Source organism: Mustela nivalis, assembly GCF_964662115.1.
Source record: "Mustela nivalis genome assembly, chromosome: 7".
In the NCBI taxonomy this organism is placed as follows: domain Eukaryota; kingdom Metazoa; phylum Chordata; class Mammalia; order Carnivora; family Mustelidae; genus Mustela; species Mustela nivalis.
In genome coordinates, this window is record NC_139026.1 from 56,477,920 (window position 1) to 56,494,941 (window position 17,022).

The 17,022-nt window shown below is 34.5% G+C and overlaps 1 protein-coding gene and 1 long non-coding RNA gene across 6 annotated transcripts in view; one reads left to right on the top strand and one right to left on the bottom strand.

Annotated features, from left to right (window-relative positions):
• Positions 1 to 490: 490 nt before the first annotated feature.
• LOC309869445 lies at positions 491 to 4,253 on the bottom strand. 2 transcript variants are annotated; one of them, XR_014314186.1, is made up of 2 exons: positions 4,061 to 4,253; positions 491 to 847 (listed from the first exon to the last, which is right to left on the bottom strand). It is a non-coding gene; the product is annotated as an uncharacterized lncRNA (long non-coding RNA). The 2 variants fall into 2 exon arrangements; XR_014314187.1 differs by having other exon boundaries at positions 491 to 851; positions 4,061 to 4,158.
• A 40-nt stretch (positions 4,254 to 4,293) lies between these two features.
• ATF7IP (activating transcription factor 7 interacting protein) overlaps positions 4,294 to 17,022 on the top strand; it is a 110,003-nt gene continuing 97,274 nt past the window's right edge. For all 4 annotated transcript variants that reach the window (XM_082740594.1, XM_082740595.1, XM_082740602.1 and 1 more), the window contains exon 1: positions 4,294 to 4,477. The gene's annotated coding sequence lies outside the window, so the exon portion shown is untranslated. The remainder of the gene's footprint in view (positions 4,478 to 17,022) is intronic.

Genomic DNA, 17,022 nt, shown 5'->3' on the forward strand with positions numbered 1-17,022 from the left:
CAAATTCTGAGTGACAAAGGCATCCGTGTGTTCTTATAAATCTGTGTGTATGTTTATGATATATATGGCACATTATAATATGGGGACCAGAAAAGAGGCCTGTTTTGCTGAGATATAATTATAGTACTGGTTCTATCCTTTTTATTGAGTGCCAGTTAAATATCTTCTAATAGAACCCATTTCATTCATTTAGATCACCTATGTACCTTGGAAAATGGTTAGATACCTCTTCCCTTCTCTGGTGACTTCCTCTATTAGTTTTCTATTGCAATGTAACAAATTACGACAAATTTAGTGACTTAAGAAATATGCATCTATTATCTTGTTTAAAGAAATATGCATCTATTATCTTGGTTTCTGTGGGTCAGGATTTTTGATATGATTTAGATGGATCTTCTTCTCACAGAATCCCAAGGGTACAATCAAGGTACTATTTGTGCTGTATTTTCATTCGAATGTTTAGCTAGTAAAGAACCTACTTCCAAGCTCATTTGGTTTATTTATAGAATTTATTTCTTTATGGCTATATGATTGAGGTTCCTGGCTTTTCCCTGTCTGTTGGCTGAAGGCTACTTTCAGGCTACCCACAGATTCTGTAGGTCAGTTTAGTAAATTTCTATGTTAGTTTCTTCAACATAGTTGCTTACTGTGTCAAGCCAGCAAGGAGAAAATCTCTCCTCAGGGAAGGTCCAGGTCTTTTCCAAAGGGATTTTTTCAGGGATGCCTGGGTGTCTCAGTTGGTTAAGTGTTTGCCTTTGGGTCAGGTCATGATCCCAGGGTCCTGGGATTGAGTCCCACATCAGATTCCTTGTTCAGTGGACAGCCTGCTTCTCTCTCTGCTTATGCTCTGTCTCAAATAAAAATTAAAAAAAAAAATCTTTAAATAAAAACAAAAAACAAAACAAAGGGCTTTTTCCAGATTAAGGCAGATCTCTCCAAGGTAATATCCCTTTTGGTTGGTTAACTTGAAATCAATTTATTTGAATCATTAATTACAACTACAAAATTTATTCACTTTTGCCATACTCTATTGCTTAGAAGTAAGTCATGGATTCTGCCCATACTTAAGGGGAGAGGATTATACATGGTATGAACATAAAGAAATAGAGATCATCCTGGAATCCAGTGTTCCACATTTCCTATTCCCAGAATTGCTTCTTGAGTTTTCCCAGGCTTGTCTACTTAACACTTCAATAAACTTCTCTGGAAATTGGAGGACAATAATAAAAATTATCAGGTTAATTCATATTTCTTCTTAATGATAGTATACAGATATATAGTACAGATGTACAGATAGTGTAGAGGAAGTACAGATAGAAACTGCTCAAGCTGAGCTATGTCTGCACTTTTACCATTCTGACAAGTACTATTATTACTTCTACTACTACCACCACTAGGATGATTACTATTAGCTGACCACTTATTGAGATATTACTATATATTCAGTATTATTTGAAATGTTTTACCAGAATTTAATCTTCATAAAAACCTCAGGAGACAGGGGCTATTTTTTATCATCCCCATTTCATATTTCAGGAACCATTTGTATAGAGCAGTTTAGAATGTGCAGCAGTAAAGTAGCAGCAACAGGATTCTAATTTAGGTAGTAAACTTTCAAAGCCCATTTTTGCAATCACTACATTAGGTGGTCTTATTTTGTAGTATTAGAAACTTCAGTTTTCCTCATTAGCTGTTCCTTTTTCAAGTTTATGCTATTTGTTCAATTGCTGCTTAATAGCTACAACTGAAATTCATTTATGTTTATTATTTTAGGTTTTTGGTTTTTTATTATTTTTTTGTGAGAAGTTCTGTGATTTTGCTTTACTACAGCATTTTCCCCCCTAGAATATTCAGTCTGTTTGTATAAATAAGGCCAAAAAGGTGGATAAAATATTGAAATCCTTCAGTACTGATTGGTAAGTAGATGCCCCACCTGTGAATACTCCTCCTACCATCCAGTCTGCCTAGGTCCCCAGCTGAAGAAGCACTGGACCTCTTCACAATCCTACAACTAAGGGATTAATATCTGATGAAGTAGACGGATTCGAGTCTGTTTCTGATTGACCAATGCCTTGTGCCATAGAGAATGAGAAATATTTTGAATTTGTTTTACCTAACTTGAATTCTTTTTATATTATTCTGACAGCCACATGAAACTCTTCATTATGACTCAGGTCAAGCATCACACTTATTACAAGAAACAGGTAAGGAATTTTCCTATATTCTATGAGCAAGATTTAGGTCCTCTTATTCTGTATTTCTTTTATATTTAGCATGTATCTTCATGATAGTAATGCTTTTTAAAAAGATTTTATTTATTTGAGAAAGAAAGCAGAGTGAAAGAGAGAGCTCACGAGTTTGGGGGGCCTGAGGGTGGGGGAAGGGGAGAGGCAAAGGGAGGGAAAGAGAGGAAGAAGTAGAGTCTCTGCTGAGCAGGGAGCCCAATGTGGGGGCTCAATCCCAGGATCCTGGGATCATGACCTGAGCTGAAGGCAGATGCTTCAACCACCTGAGCCAGCCAGGCATCAGGATAGTAATGATTTAATAATATTTATCAGTATATATGTTTTTATCTCCATTAGAGGGAGTGCCATTTCCTCTGGGCATCTTTAGTGCTTAGAATAGTATGTGAGTACATAATAAATACTGTAATTGTTGAATGAAGCTATGATTGCTTAGATCAACCAGCAGTTAGAATGGCTGAAGAAACTATAAATGTGTAGTTGAGTATATTGTGGGAGATTCAAATACAATAAAACTGTCTAGTTAGAGTATTAGGGAGGCAGGTCTAGAAGATGAGCATATCTATGAAAAATGACCAGTTGGTGAGTGAATGCTGAATTATTTTTCCCTTTGCCATTGAGAGTGAACTATTATAAACACGATTCTTTTTTATTTATAGAAAACATACAAAGTGAAATCTGATGTGCTCTATTATTCCAATAATCCCATTTGTCTTATTATAGAATGAAGCTTTTGATATTAATATTTACAAATTGTTGAGTATTTTATAACTGAGCACCTATGTACTAAATAAATTATAATACATCGTTATAGTTGAGACTGTATAATTTTTTTGAACAATCATGTACTATGTTCTGTGTAAAGTACTTTACAAAGCTTAGCAATAATACAATGCAAATCTGTGTTATTTCCTGATTTATTTACCTTTCAAGTGATCCTTCATTATTCTACAATAAAGTTCACCTTTTAGGCACATAATCTTTTAAATTGGGTTTCATTTTAGAGTTCACCTTTTCTAGGAAGGCATTACTGATTCTCCAACTCTGGATTAGGCGATTCTCCTAAAGCCACTCAGGATTTCAACTACGTTGAAAGACCAGACTTATAAAAATAAGTATCAAGCGTCCTCCACTAATTTCTTATTGCTTACAATGTCCTGTTTACTTTTGTTTCCTCTAGTATAGATTTCTTGAGGATAGGCACCTAATATAGTTCTAGAACACTGATTGCTAAATAAAAACGGAATGAATAGATTAAGGGGAAAATTGTATTAAAAAACAAGATAACCAAACCTTACGAACTATTTGTCAGGCTCTTCTTGCTTTGCAAAAGAACTTTACATTTATCCTGTCATTGACCTCTCTTAACCGATTTGAAGCAGAGTCGCTATCACCATTTCAGAGATGAGAAAACTGTGTTAACACACGTGTTCCAAGAAACAGGCAAGAAGACAGGAGTACTTGGATGTGAGCCCAGCTCTCCCAACAAACTGAGTAGCATCTTCTCTACTGCATCTCACGGCCTTCATTAAAGATTGGCTCCCAATATAAAATTGCATATAAGGGATACAACTTCCGGTAGAAGGGTATGATTGGAAGTGCTAGCTCTGGCACAAAACTGAAAGAAAATACGTGTCTTCGCCATTCTCTCATTACTTACAGTTTAAAGTATACTTTGTGAATTTTTAATATAAATAATGAACAAATATACTTCAGCCTTTTCCGAAAATCTTTCTGTCCGCTCTTTAACTCTCACGTACCTATTTCCTTCCTTCTTTCCTAAGGCTCATAGAGGGCGCTAACAAAGTGCTACTCACTGGTTGAGCGAAGCTCCACTCAAAACACAACTCACACTGCAACTGAAAGGCGCAGCGCCACCACCTCAGACTTCCTTCTCCTTTCCAAGGCAGGAGGCGTGGCCAATTTTCCTCATTCAAATAAAAAACCAGGAGATTTGCATGGGGAAAGGCTGATCCGTGAGCCTATTGGCTGTTAGTACCACGGGCGTGGCCAATATTACGCCCATGTAGCCCCGCCTACATTAATTTGCATAACGGCCCCGGCGCGTGCAGGGGAGAAGCGGGTTTGTTTTTGAATCTGCGGAGGCGGCGGCGGCAGCGGCGGCGCGGCGACTGAAGCGCGCGATACTGAAGCGGCCGCGTTGAGGACGGTTGCGCGGAACGGCTCTGTAGGAAGGAACTTGGTTCCCCCTCCCTCATCTCCCGCCCCGAAAGGTATATATGACTCCTAGGGGCTGTTATAACCACATTTTCTTAAATTACTATTGTATTTATGAAGAGTCAAGACCGCATTATGGCGGCTGCGGGAGTTGTGTGTGCGCCTGCGCGGTTGCGGAGCTGCGGGCGGGCGCTGCATGGGAGCACGTGATCTTGCGGGGTCGGGCTCTAGCTGCAGTTGTGCAGCTGGCGGGGCGGTGGCTGCGCAAGCGCAATATTCATTTTCAAGATCTAATGTTCTTGTTGGACGCCATTTGGGTTCTAGATTTAATTTTCCTCATTCTTGAGGAGTTTCATTTTGTTATCCCCAAATTTCCACATTTTTTAAGGAAAACGTTTCTCTTGTGTTTTACTCTTATATCGGGCTCAAACTCTTTTTTATATTTTTCCGATTCTCTGAGAAGCTGTGAACTTAATTATCCGTAAAAATGATTGTCACTTGTGGTTCTCGATTATAATTTCACTTTTGGGGTATTGCTGGGTTCAAGTGTATATTTAGGGAGATAAAGATCAGCACCTAGTGGTGGTCCCAGGGGAAGTACATTTAATTGAACTGCATATCTGCAAATACATTTTTAACCCTAATTTTACCAGTTCTGTTATCAGGGAATGTTTACAAAATAGAAGCAGTTTTGAGTTTTGGAAATATGAGGGGGAAAGAGCATTGGAAAAATCAAATCTCAGTCTAAGTTAATGAAGTCCTAATTATCAGTTTGTGTGCTTCTGATCTTACTTGAATCTGAGTTTTAGAATTCTTTCAGTCTCTGATCTCTTGTCCATAACTGCTTCAGTTTGGTTATTTTTATTACTCTGACTTTTAAAATTAAAGTCTTTTTTTTTTTTAGCATTTTATTATATGTGAAATATAACTTGGCAAATTTTTTTACAAAGAATTCTTATGAGAATTAACTACACTGAGGCCCTTATGAGGAATAAAGTTAACCATCAATGAAAAAAAATTAGTTGAGTCTTTAAAAAAACTGCACCATATACATGTGTATGAGATATAGTCGTGTTTGAATTCTTAGTGTTCTTAGTTTTCGTTTCTTAAAGAAGGTGGTTGTAAGTATGCTACTGATTATTTTAGTTTACAGTGGTTGTGTCACTATATTTAAATCTTATATAATACCCCTGGGATAAGTGTTATACAATTTGATATAATTCTGTTACTGCACAGATTATTTCTTAGTGGACTCAAAACTTGTAACTGGTTTTCATAAATGTCACCTGTGGTTTGTGTGTACAATAATTGGTTTCTGGGTTGGTTATATTAACACTAATTTTAAATCAGTTATCTGTCAAATGAAGAAGTGACTAGTACTTTATAATGGTTGGTTAGGGATGTTTTTCTTGCCCAAAGCAAGTTCTGTTAGTATTAAGTAGATGTAATTGAAAGGAATAGTTTTGGTTGTCATTTTAAAAAATGACATCACATACAAGATAGAATGGAGTGATAGGAAAGATAATTCTTATTTCTCAACAGAAAATTAGCCATTCATATAATTCCTGGACCTCTGGACTCTTCTACACAGAAATTATATTTAGAGGGCAGTTGTGTAATCTTTTCCCTTTTTATACTTATGAGGTGGATTACCCAGCACACCCTTCCCCCACTTCCTGTGAGATTCTTTCAGAAGTTTAGAGTTAAAAATGTGTTGTATTTTCTATATTTGTGTGTTTGTATGTGTATTTATGTACACGTATATATTTAAGTTAAGAAAAGAACTCTTAGGACTTGATACACTTGGCACTTCCAGAGTGAAGTGAAATGTGAAGTGAAGTGAAGTGGAATATTTTGGTTTGTATATTTAAACTTATGTTTTCATTTGAATATACAGATGGTTGCCTCTTAGGTTAATGCTGAAGATTATAAAAGGTACTTAAAAACACTGAGGAACATAATGTATAATATAAATATTTCTTAGGAAGATAATTTTGCTGTTTGTTAGAAAGGCAAGTATATTTCTATAAACTTAAAACTAAGACCAATGAATTGTCTGAATGTTCACTATTTGTTTGCTGTTCTTTCAATAACAAGCATGTTTTGAAATTTTTGTTTCATAGTTAAAATACCACAAAATTTTGTCATATATGTAACGTAAATAATATTAGGACTAGATTACTTAAGGAATGAATACTAAGTTACTGGGGTCATTTAAAACCTTTTTAGTTTTGTAGGTTTTAAATATCACAAAATGTAGTTTAGACAAAAAGGTTTGATTAAGCCATAAACCATTAAAATACTTTTTTCTTTAAATTGTGATTTGAATATATGATATATATATTTAAGTACTTTTTTTTTTTTTTTTAGTTATAACACATTTGGAAAGTATTGAAAATTAGCAACATTTAGAAATAAACACTCTAAATGTTTTGGTGATTTTTGTTAGTTTTCCATGGTTGATCAGTCAGTCAATAAATAGGATTGTTCAATAAATATTGATAGTTAGTTTTTCGTTTGGACCATAAGTTCATTCCTGTTCTTTTAATTCAGTATTACATTGTGGATGTTTTCCCATTTCCTTATTCTTTTAAAAATACTTCACTTTTTTTTTTAAATATATAATAGTCTTTTAAAAATGTTTAATGGCTGCATAGTAGTATGTCGTGAAAATATCCCAAATCATCAAATACTCTGCAAATGTTTTTAAGTGGTTACGGAATATTGTTATTTCTAATAGCAATGTACTGTGACTTATTAAACATTTCTTTTATTGGCCATTTGTTTGTTGACTTTTTCTTTGGTATAAATAATGCTGCAGTGAACATCCTTACATGAGTCATGAACAGCATCTTACAGTATTTATTCAAAATTACTGCTTCAAAGGGTATTTAAACTAATACACACAATTAATAAAGCTTTGTTGTTTTGAAAAGCATTTCCCATACCACTATCAATTTGATGGCTGAAAAATAGTAGCTCATTATTTTTTTTTCTTTCCGATAACTAGTGAAGTTCAGCTTTTTAATGTTTATAAATGCAGTTTTCTCATTTTTGTGAATTAGCTGTTTGAGGCTTTTTAATGTGTTTTTCTGTGGTCGATGTTAATGTTTTTCCTATTGGTAGCAGCTATTTATGGATATAGCCCTTTGCTCTTCATATTTTTTGGCAGGTTTTTTTAATTTTAAGGTTATTACTATTAAAATTGCTTATGGTTTTATATATTCAGAAGTTTGCTATTTTTATGTAGTCTAAATGCAGTGCTTTTTTCTTATTTGTGATTTCTTTTAGGACTTCTTTGCCTAGAAAATATGACCTGTTGTGGGAGGAACTAAATGTTCACCTATTTTGTTTCTTTTTTTCTACATATTGTAAAGATCTTGAAACATAGTGTTTTAACATGTATGGAGTTTATTTTGCCGTATTGTATGAAAAATGGGTTGCTAGTTTCCAGTTTTTCCAAGTACTTTGTTTTCTTAGAATTTATGTTGGTGATCTCTTCTTACTGCTTTGAATTGCTAATTTTGATCATAAGTTACTAGATTTGAGCAATTGTTCTGCTTCATTTACTAGGGATCTTTAACTTGGGGTCCATTGGCCTCAGGAGCCCTATAGATAGGCTTTAAGAGGATTCCTTGGTAGATCTTTCCATGGATTCCATGGATTCCTTGATGTATACAACTTGTACATATGCAGTTTTCTGGGGAAAGAGTTATAGTTTTTATCAGCTTTTGACAGGAATATGTAATATAAAACCTAAAAGGAGGCTAACAGGCACTGTCTGGGCCCTATTCATATAGCAGTACTATACTGTTTCATATGCTGTAAACTATAGAAATACGTGATTTCTTTTCACAATTTTCTTAGCTAGTCTTCCCTGTTTTTGCAGATGAACTTTGGATTCATTTGGTTAAATTTTTAAAAAGCCAGTTATTTGATGTTTTGTTCAGAATTGCATTAAATCTAAATTGGGGTGAGTTTACAGCTTTTTACTATTTTTTTTTTCACTCATGACTAGAATACACTTCCTGCAGGTTCCACAAAATAGCCTTTTTTAAAGAACACTGGAAAAATTTGTGATATCTGTTACTTTTCATTAAGGTGTTATTTTACTTGTTTCCTAGTGCTGATAAAATGTTAATAGGGATAAGTTGTTAGAAGATACAGGACTGCATTTCTATTTTTAATCTCCCTTAGGACATGGTGATATGAAAATAGTGCAAGTATGAAGTTAGAAGTGGTAAAATAGGTTGGCAAGAAAGTGTTCTACAATATTTGAAACCAAAATTTTTCTTTGAGAGTTTTTTTTTTTTTTCTTTTTTTCTTTTTAATAGAGGAATGTTAAAGCTATTTTGCTGGCCAGGATGGAGCCCAGTAATAAGCATTTTTATTTTTAGTCTTTTTGGTAACTGTAAGTTATTCTCTCATAAGGGTGTTTTCCTAATTACTAGTAAATTTATTGTCCATTAAATGTGTTCTTTGGGCTGATTGGCTTCATGAAAATAAATCTAAGAACTAGGTAGAAATCAATTGTTAAGATATATTACTACTGGCTTTTATCAAACTTTTAAAGTGAAAAATTCCCATCTTTGGGTCCTTTTCAAGCAAAACTGCTTACAGAAATTTGCATATCTTACTTTTTTTATGTGACCTTTGCTCTTACTCAGAAACTTTTTCTAGTTTTGACAACTTATGATACTTGGTGTTTTAGACTATAATAGGTGAGGAATGGCAAAAAAAGGGACAATGGAAGTGTTACTGGAGAAACATACATGAATAGGAGCAAGAAGTGATGGCTAGCATCTTGATAGTGAAGAGGGGTCAGGTTTGAAGTGTTAGAAGCAAGAATTTAAAAACTTAGTTTTGAGATGATATAGTTTGTGAATTAGTATTCCTAGAGCTGCATCAGTATTTCTAACATGTTCATTATGGTAGTTGATGATCTTATTGATGATTCTGGATCCTAGAGAATAATTTAACTTGTTCAAGAAGGCAAAGAACTGTATGATTTAGTTTAGAAAGTTTTCTATTGTAATTTTTTAACTTTTGAGGTATATGGAAGATTCATACATGGGCATATGTATTTTCTCAAGGGAATTACATGTAAGGTGTATTATGGATAAAAATTATGTTTTAGCATAATGTAAATGGTAGAGTACAAAAAAGTCATCAAGTGGCTCTGAGAAGCCCTGTCTCTGTAAGTTCCCTAGGGTATCTAGCTCCATTAGTGGAGCTTCTCTTTTGAAATTCTTGCCCATTTGATCTTGTTATGTTCTTTATAGAGTCCAAGATTTTAAAAATGTTATTACAGTGTTCTTTCTCAGACTGTCCTGAAATCAAAAGAGTGAGTTAGTGGTTTATCCAGTCATTTTGAGCTTGTTAAAACAGAAAAGTGAATTCCAAAATATTAAACTTTGTTTATATATGCTTCAAGTTTCATGGTAGAAACCAATCTTGTATTGCAGATAGAGAGTATGAGTGCCCGGCACATTTTCAATTTTTTAATGCCTGCAAAATGAGAAGACTAGAGTACCAGTGCTTGTTTGTACAGTGTGAATGTCTTCAGTTTTGAATTTTGATCATTTGCGTTTTTGAGTCTTTAAGAGAATGACTCTGGCATCTCCTTGGCCTCTTTCTAAAAAATGTAATAGGCCTAAGGGTACAGTTGGCAGTACTTCCTGAGAGACTTTATAATTGGACGTACGTAAATATGAAAGTCTGAGAAATGAAGATGACCTATTAATTTCATCATGAGAAATATTCATTTACTTATGTCTGTAACTTTTCATTGTTCAGAATATTATAAAAATATTTTGTCAGAAACTAGCTATATGCCCTTTAATTTGGGAGAGAGAACTCCTCGTATGATGTGAGGTAGTAGTGTTATAATGTCTTACTATAGAGTTCTTTGGCCCTTTTCTTTGTTTGTATAGCCCTGTGCTACTTTGCGGAGTTATTGTCCTGATAGGTACCTAGGAATTATATGTCCAGTACTCTATGGCAATTCTACATCTAAATGAGAATTTGACTTCAATGTTAAGGTAGTGATTCTCAGAACTAATAATTACTGACTACCTTGAGTCAGTAATGCTAAAAGATAATGCTATCCAGTTTGTGAAAAGGTAAACCTAGAAGATGAAAATAGGATCTGCCATTTTAAGAACCAGTGAAAATGTGACTGATGAAACAGTGAATGATGTGACTGCTTCAGCTCATTCTCAACTAAGACTTTGAAGTTAAGTAGGGGTGTACCTGCCCTGTTACCCTTACTAGATTAAGTGTTTTAAAAGGAAGAAGTAGTGAAAAATATAGAAAAGAGACTATTTTTGAAATTTTCTCTTATTTCCTTTTAGGTGTTAAATGTCAGGAGCTAATTGGATTAGAATAAAGACTGAACTGCTCAGTGAGACTTTTACCATGGTTTAAGGATGATAAGTGTTTATTTCTCTGCTGTTACAATACAGAAAAAGACTCTTTAGATTTAAGGTGGCTTTGACTTAACATATGGTTCCAGGTTGAACATGACTACTCACAGTTTACCAACCAGGGGCAAGGGAGAAAGGGTCATGGGATTATACACCTCATTCTTTTGAGAACATGATCTGGAAGTGGCACGTATCACTCTGACTCATGATTTATAGCTGAGAATGTAGTCACTGGAACATAATTAGTTGGGAAAGGAAGGATGGTTAATGTAGTATCTAGGTGGATAGCCATGTGCTTACTAAAATTAAGGAATTTTATAAAAGGAAAGAAATGGGTGTTAGGGAACAACTAGCCCTTTCTGCTATAAAAGTAAGCTGGAGAAGTAGTCTCTCAGAATAATTCATAATTTGATATTGAAAACTAGTTTTTTGCTTTAACAGTTATAGTTAAAACTCTGTGTCTTCCTTGGTTTTTCCTTCTCCTCCTTCTCCTCCTTCTTTTGAGAGAGAGTGCGAGCAGGGGAGAGGCAGAGCTCAAGGGAGAGTGAGATTTGTAAGCAGGCTTCATGCCCAGTGTGGAGTCTGACATGGGGCTTGATCTCATCACCCTGAGACCATGACCTGAGCTAAAATTAGAGTCAGATGCTTAACTTACTGAGCTACTCTATAACTCCTTCAAAGTGGAATTTTGAGAGCTTTGTATTCATGATTTGTGGTTGAGATTCTAGTTATTATATTACCTTATTTGGCGGGATACTTCCCATTTCTGCTTGCCTTTGCAAACATATTAAAATCATGTTTAGCTCTGCAAGATTGGAATTTTAATTTAATATTAAAATCTCCATAAAATATTTTTCTTATTTATTCAGTTTAATATTTTTAAACTTTACCAGTTAACTTGCTTATTTTAAAAGCATGGAAGATTATGGGTAAGGACTGTGGATAGTGACAGTTGTTTAAATTACTTGTTTTAGTCCAAAGTTGTTTTTGTTTTAGAAAAAAAAAAATTATTTTTAAGTAATTTCTATACCCAACTTGGGTCTCAGACTCATGTCCCAGAGATCAAGAATTTCATGCTCTACTGACTGAGCCAGCCAGGTGCTTCGAAGTTATGTTTTTATCATCTTTTCCAGATCCTATTTTTCTTTTGTAACTCTATGTATGAAATACACATTTTGAAGATAGAAAATATGATTTTTGAGGACCTTATAATGTACACAAGTAAAACGATTGTGGTTGTAAATTCTTTGCATATGGGTAAAACTTACCTGATTTATAAGTAATTTAAAGCAGCTTTCTATATAAGTAAAAAAAATATTTAAAAAAACATATTCATGTAAGGCACAAAAAGTGAAACGGTAATGGGGGAGATCAAGGAAGTCTTAGGGGAGTTGTATTTTAGGGATAAACTAGAAGGATGTTCTCAGTAAAGGAAATAGGGTGTTCAGAGTATCAGAAATGAGAAAGTGAGTGTGTTAGGGAGTGTGTTAGGAGAACTCTGAATAGCTCCCTGTTATTTGACATAAGATCCTTGATTTTTGTAAGAGTCATTGCTGCCATTGTGCCTATATAATATAACTAATAAAGAGGATGTTGTTGTTTTTAGCTGGAATTTTTTAATTTCTTTTTTTATTCTGCTTTGCTTCCTATCTCACTTAAAGGCATTTATTGCTTTCTGTTTCTATGTTTATAGTTGTGTAGTCCTTCATAAGCTTTCTGCAGTTAGGAATTACATCTTATTCATGTGTCTGGCAATTGTTAACATTTTAAAGAAAAGCCCCGTCTAATTAGGAATGATAAAGCCTCTGTTGAAAGTGTAAGATTGCTTTTCACATTGCCTTCCTTAAATATTTGCTTATTGAAAGATTAGATCCCTTTTGTTTTAGGTAGAGGTGCAAAAAAGGGAAGTAAGATATGCTAGTTCCTTTTAAAAAAAAGATTTTATTTATTTGATAGACAGAGATCACAAGTAGGCAGAAAATGAGAGAGAGAGAGAGAGAGAGAAAGAAAGGGGAAGAGGCTTCCTGCTGAGCAGAGAGCCAGATGTGGGACTCTATCCCAGGATGCTGGGCAAAAGGCAGAGGCTTTAACCCACTGAGCCACCCAGGCGCCCCATCTAGTTCCTTTTCATTTAACTCATGATTATCCACAGGTGTCAGGCTTTTTTTTTTAAATAATTAAATACATAATTTACTTAAACACCCACTGGATAATTGTCAAAAGATTGACAGGCACTTTACATATGAAAAATTATAAATTGTGGGTCAAGTTTTAGAAAAAGTTCTTTGATCTCATTCATTAAAAAAATAAAACAGGGAAACACCACTGCTTACATATTAACAAATCTCTAAGATGTAACTCTGAAGGACATAATGTGTGCAAATTAATAAGGTTTTGATGAAAAGATGGAATGACATAATTACTTTATATTTTTAAGTTTCTGTAATTCTCTCCTTCCCCACCAAATTTAAGTGATTTAGAAGTTGGAAGATAGCAAAATTGAAGAAAGAAAAAGGCAGAGAATTTTCCTAAAATCAGTAATATGGTGAAGTAGAAAGGACAGTAATTTTATATTGGGATCAGGGCATTTAGAGTCTCCCAGCTGTATTAATATAAAAAGATGCTGTTACCTATCTAGTACGGTGGTTGTGAGGATTAAATGAGATTAGATCTAAAAAATGGTTAGCAATTTTTCTTGGTACATTTTTTCTTTTCTGTCTCCAATCAATTGATGAATCGATTAGTCAGGCATGAATATCTAAGAGGCAACTAGGTGCAGCTATAGGGAGCCCTTCAATGCAGGATATTTATAGAAAATGACAATATTCTTAGTTACTGGAGCTAGAATAAAATGTTTAAAAAAAGCAATTTAGAGAAGTAGTTTTATGATACTACTCACTAGTAGGGAAAAATAAGCATTTGAAAAAGTAGTGTATTTGCAAAGGTTTGTGAAGGAGTCTAGATTTAGGTCTGTTTTATTTTAGAAAGTGTTTAACATATAAAAGCCCTGAGAAGTTACTAAATTTACCAAGTTAACAGTAAGCCTCTTCATGATAAAGAAGCAGCCTTTTTCTCACATTAATTATTTATCTTCGGAGTTTGTCAGTTTTTTTCAGATAATTATTATTGCCAAAAGTAGAGATGAAATCATTTATTTTGGGGACTAAACCCACATATGCTTTTTTTTTTTTTTAATTTAAGAGTGCAAAGTGCTTCCTCCTCCTTTATTTACTTTCTAGGTATGGAACTTGTTGGACATGCTCACTCAAAATTGAGGCAAAACAAAGTGCCAGTTTTCTTCCATAACCATTCCTGTGGCCAAGTTCCTGCCCTGTAAAACACAAATTTGAATGGATAAGTTGTTTAATGATCTTATACTTTATTTATTTTTCTTGATTCTTTGTTTACACAAGCCTAACGAGAATAAAAGACTTCCCTGTTGTCTGGTTAGCAAAACTACATACATTTTGTTTAAGAGTTAACTTATGTCTAGATGTTTTGTAAAGTGTAATTTTACCTGCTTGATTACAAGATCAGGAACCAAGAGCTGTCTAATTCATCTCAGTGAGCTTTCACCTGCAGTACTTAAAACTGGGGTCTTATGGTTCTGAGATTTCCATATTTGTCAATATTCTTGTATTTTTGGAAATGATACTCTTTATTCCAATAAACTTAGGGATCTATAAGTTATAGAAAATGTATTAAATTAGGTTCTGGGAGGACTTACTGGCATCATTTCTGCATTTGAGGTGCAGTTATTTCTACATTTGAGGAGCATTCCTTTTCCCCTTTCATACTTAATGATAAGCTTTCTCTTTTTAAGTGTGACAGTTTTGTAGTCATGGTTACTAGTTTGATTTATTCAATTTTATCCTGATAGTAAGGAAAACATCTTCATTGGAACTGTGTAAACTGCATTATAAAAAAGGAAAAAGATTCTGTTTGGATAAGACCAATCAATAAATTCAGTATTTTTCTATAGAACTGCTCTTTAATTGTTTTGGTGGCTTTTTATAACCCATATTAAAATCTTTCATGGGTTATTTTTCCCTTGGAATTCTGAGGATATTGGATCAAGGTATTATTTAAATTATTATTAATACAAAGTATATTTTAAATCGAAGGTTAAAGATAGATTAAGAAGAAAGTGTTTTCCATATATAACCATTAAAAATACTAATCGTAGTTAAATCAGTTCATTTAGTTCTAAGTAATTCTTGTTTTACTCATCTAGGGTTAAGTAATCTACATAAACAAAGTCTGCACTGGACTCACAGAATCATAGAAATCTGGACCCATTCTCTTGGTATATTTATGACAGATTTTGATTTAGGCAGGTAATGTCAGACTGTATACCAAGTGGCCTGTATCCTGGAGTCTCTTCTACTTAATAGTAATAGTTAAGATGATTTGGTATGGTCCTTTACTAAGGATCTTTTGATGTTTTATTTAGTAGAGAAACATCCCTCAGGTTTAGTGGCAGCAAGGATCTTGACTCATTTTTGTTTCTTGAGTTTTATCGCTACAGTTGGCCTAGGTGCCGTCTACATGTGATACACTGCTATGATCAAAATTTCATAGACCATGTAGGGAATTCCTTTACTCTTTGTCTGTGTTGCACCATGGTTTCCCATATGTCATGTCTTTTTATTGATTTATTTTGTCATTAGGGAAAGGAAACTCTATTCTTTAGTTACCTTTTGAGAAAGAGTAAATGCAAAGAATATTCTTTGAAGCCAGGAGTGTGTGAAACATTATCACTGCATTTTTAGATACTTGATTGATAGTTTGGCTAGGTATAGAAATCTAGGTTGGAAAATATTTTTCTTTAGAATTTTAAAGACACTGTTTCATTATCTTTTTGCTTCTATTACTGCTGAGAAATCTGAAGCCATTCTTATTTCTGATTTTCCCCTCACTGGAAGCTATTAATCTGTCAATAGTCTTTAGTGTTTTGAAATTGCACTGTAATTCTTTGATGTAGCTCTGTTTATCATTGTTTGTTGGCTTTCATCAGGCCTTTTCAGTTTAGCAGCTCTTGTTTTTCAGTCCTGGAACTTTTTCTTAAATGATTTCATTGGTGATACCTTTCATCTGCCATTTTATCATTCTAATGTGCATTTTTGGAGGGGTACTCCACTTAGTTTTTTTTCCCCTCCTACTTATAACTTGGTCTTTTTGTTCAGTTAGATTTCTTCAACTTTATCATACAGTTCTTTTACTGAGTTTTTCATTTTTTCTATCAAGTTCATCATTTCTACTTTATAGTCCTTGCCTGTAGTACTCTACTTTTTTTTTTTTTTTTTTTAAGTAAACTCTGTGCCCAGTGTGGATCTAGGAATTCATGATCTCATGCTTTTACTGACTGAGTCAGCCAGGTGCCCCTAGTATCCTGTTCTTGACACATGACTGCAGCATCTGTTCTTGCATATGGATATTAAATTTTTTGAAGTTTTTTTTTTTTTTTAAGATTTCATTTATTTATTTGACAGAGAGGGAGATCACAAGTAGGCAGAGAGGCAGGTAAAGAGAGAGGGGGAAGCAGTCTCCCTGCTGAGCAGAGAGCCTGATGCGGGGCTCGATCCCAGGGCCCTGAGATCACGACCTAGGCCAAAGAAAGAGGCTTCACCCAATGAGCCACCCAGGTGCCCCTTTGAAGTTTTGTCTTGCATAGTTCTTGTGTTTTTTTGTTTTTGTTTTGGCTTGTTTTTGGACTCTGTTTTCCACATGAAACTTTAATCAGTTGCCTTTTTCTTCCTTGCCTGACTGTATTATATGTTATGGAAGATTAAAAAGTTGATTAGAGTGGCACCTAGGTGGCTCAGTTAGTTATGTGTCTGACTCTTGATTTCAGCACAGGTCATGATTTCAGGGTGGTGAGATTGAGCCCCATATGGGGGTCTGTGCTGGGTGTGGAGCCTGCTTAAGATTTCTTTCCTTACTCCAGTCGCTGCCCCCCCCCCCCCAAAGCTGGCCTGTGCACATTCTCTTTCTCTTAATTTTCTTTTCTTCTTTTTTTTTTTTTTTAAGTTGATTAGAGGGACGCCTGGGGTTCAGTCAGTTAAGTGTGTGCCTTTGGCTCAGGTCCTGATCCTGGGCTTGAGTCCTGCATCAGGCCCCTTGCTTAGTGGGGAGCCTACTTCTTCAGTCTGCCTCTTCTCCTGTTTGTGCATGCA